Here is a 1,987-nt window from a genome sequence, read left to right as displayed (position 1 = left end):
AACAGTTGATGCTGGACACCAGGTGAAGTATCCAGGGTGTGTTTAAATGTGTCTGGGATAGTTGACAGCGTCCCAGGAAGGTATGAGACATCTTTGAGAAATGAATGGAAGGATGATCTGTAAAACAGGTAAAAGACAGATAGCTGACAATTAATATGACTGCGAGATATTCTTGATGTTTTTATGTTTTTTAGTTAGTTATAGAAATCATTTCAGTTTTATTATTTACCCAATTGTGCGCCTGGTAGCATCCCAAGTAGGTACAAGACATCCTTTGTAAATTAATGGATGGAGGGATGGATAGATGGACTGTAAAACAGATGAAACACAATAGATGACAATGAATATTGATTTGAGATGTTATTGATATTTTATTGTGGTTATAGTTTCTTTTAGAAATAATTGCAGTTGTAACGGTAGTGATACTTTCAATAGCCTACTTCAGCAAATGGATGCTTCACAGTGATTGTGGTATCAGCGTATGAATGGTCAGTGTGCGTAGTTAGGTGTCAGTTATATTCAGTGACATGGAAAATGTGCAGTTTTACATGATGTAATGTAATTGACAATTCAAACAAATGAAGATGTTATTTTGAGAAAAACAATCCAATAAATTGAAATGTTATAGGGTTAAAAAGAGTAAATACATGTTTTACTCTTGACACATCCCAGTTATGTCATCAGCATTTTTTAAGTGTAGAATCCAAGACATTGTATAATATTACCTTGAGGGTTATAGCTGCATGTTCCTCAGCGGCCCGTGGATGAAGTGGACAGCTTTCAGGTTGTGTTGTCTTCACTGGGATTTGGCATGAAAAGGTCACAGCATTCCAGGAACATATAACTGTTGTTTGGAAAATGGATGATGTGTAGCTGGACTCTCTGCAGAAAAGCTGTAACACAGAAAGCTTTCATTGACTTCCCCTTTGTAATAATATGAATACATGGCCATGTTGTTATGGATATTAGAATTTTAGTCAGTGTTTCTGTCCACGTTAGTAGCAGTAATACCTTCAATACTGCAGCAAATGGATCTCTCCCAGTGTGAGCGATAACAGATAGTTGGAGTGGAGGGTTGTTGGCAGGAATTTTGTGTTTTCTTTTAGATGAGACTTGAATTCTTTCAGCGCTGGTCCTTGTCAGAAGTTTGGAGTCTTTTCTGTTGGAAGAAGATAATAGATTATGTCTGGTTAGTTTCAGATTAGAATTTTGATGCAGCATTAGAAGAATAAACTGGAGAAGATTATTAACAGTGAATGTTGGTTATTAGTATGCTTTTAATATAGTCTAAGGAGGTGTAGATTTTATAATTTGCATCTTGTTATATTTTAGTGAAATTAATTATAATTGATCATGTTTTACATACATTGTGTTAAAAAGTGTTAGGGAATAGTTGACACAGAAATCCATATTTTTACATGACTAAGTCTTACCTTTAGTAACTTCTTTAGGACTGCACAGGAGGCTGTAAAGTGCTGAGAACCCAAAGAAGAAGGAAAATACAGTTAGAAATAAAATACTGCTTAAGTAACTACTTTTTTAAGAATTATGCATTCATATTAGTCTTACCTTCATAAGTGCATCTTGGAGGCTCTATCACCACACCGAGATGGTAGTGGTACCTCATACTCCCACCGCATGCATAGGAGGATGCTTCCTCGGCACCTGCCCGAGGGGGAAACCCACAGACTCACAGCACATGCCTGACAAGTAGGGGCAGAGAATTTATTGGCTGTACCATTTGTTTTGCCGTACCATTTGTTTGCCGTACCATTTCATTGCTTTCAGAATTCAAGGTTTTTCCTCAACACATGCTTGAGGTGATCACTCTCTGAGATTGTTGAGACAGTATTGATTTCACATGTAATGGTTGTCATGTTTCATGGGTTCCATCAGTCTCAGCACAAACTTTTGAGATGTTACAAAGACATTGGTTGACACGTTTTGGCTGTCAGTAATTCTGGCTGTATCATGTTACTAGGGAGCA

The 1,987-nt window shown here is 37.0% G+C and overlaps 1 long non-coding RNA gene across 2 annotated transcripts; it reads right to left on the bottom strand.

Annotated features, from left to right (window-relative positions):
• LOC112138416 lies at positions 1 to 1,977 on the bottom strand. Of its 2 annotated transcripts, XR_004947554.1 has the most exons (7): positions 1,772 to 1,977; positions 1,570 to 1,703; positions 1,434 to 1,475; positions 1,012 to 1,159; positions 726 to 893; positions 230 to 309; positions 1 to 117 (listed from the first exon to the last, which is right to left on the bottom strand). It is a non-coding gene; the product is annotated as an uncharacterized LOC112138416 (long non-coding RNA). The 2 variants fall into 2 exon arrangements; XR_002917778.2 differs by having other exon boundaries at positions 1,570 to 1,977.
• Between the last annotated feature and the right edge of the window lie 10 nt (positions 1,978 to 1,987).

Source organism: Oryzias melastigma, unplaced genomic scaffold, assembly GCF_002922805.2.
Source record: "Oryzias melastigma strain HK-1 unplaced genomic scaffold, ASM292280v2 sc00857, whole genome shotgun sequence".
In the NCBI taxonomy this organism is placed as follows: Eukaryota; Metazoa; Chordata; class Actinopteri; order Beloniformes; family Adrianichthyidae; genus Oryzias; species Oryzias melastigma.
This window is presented reverse-complemented; position numbering and strand designations above follow the sequence as displayed.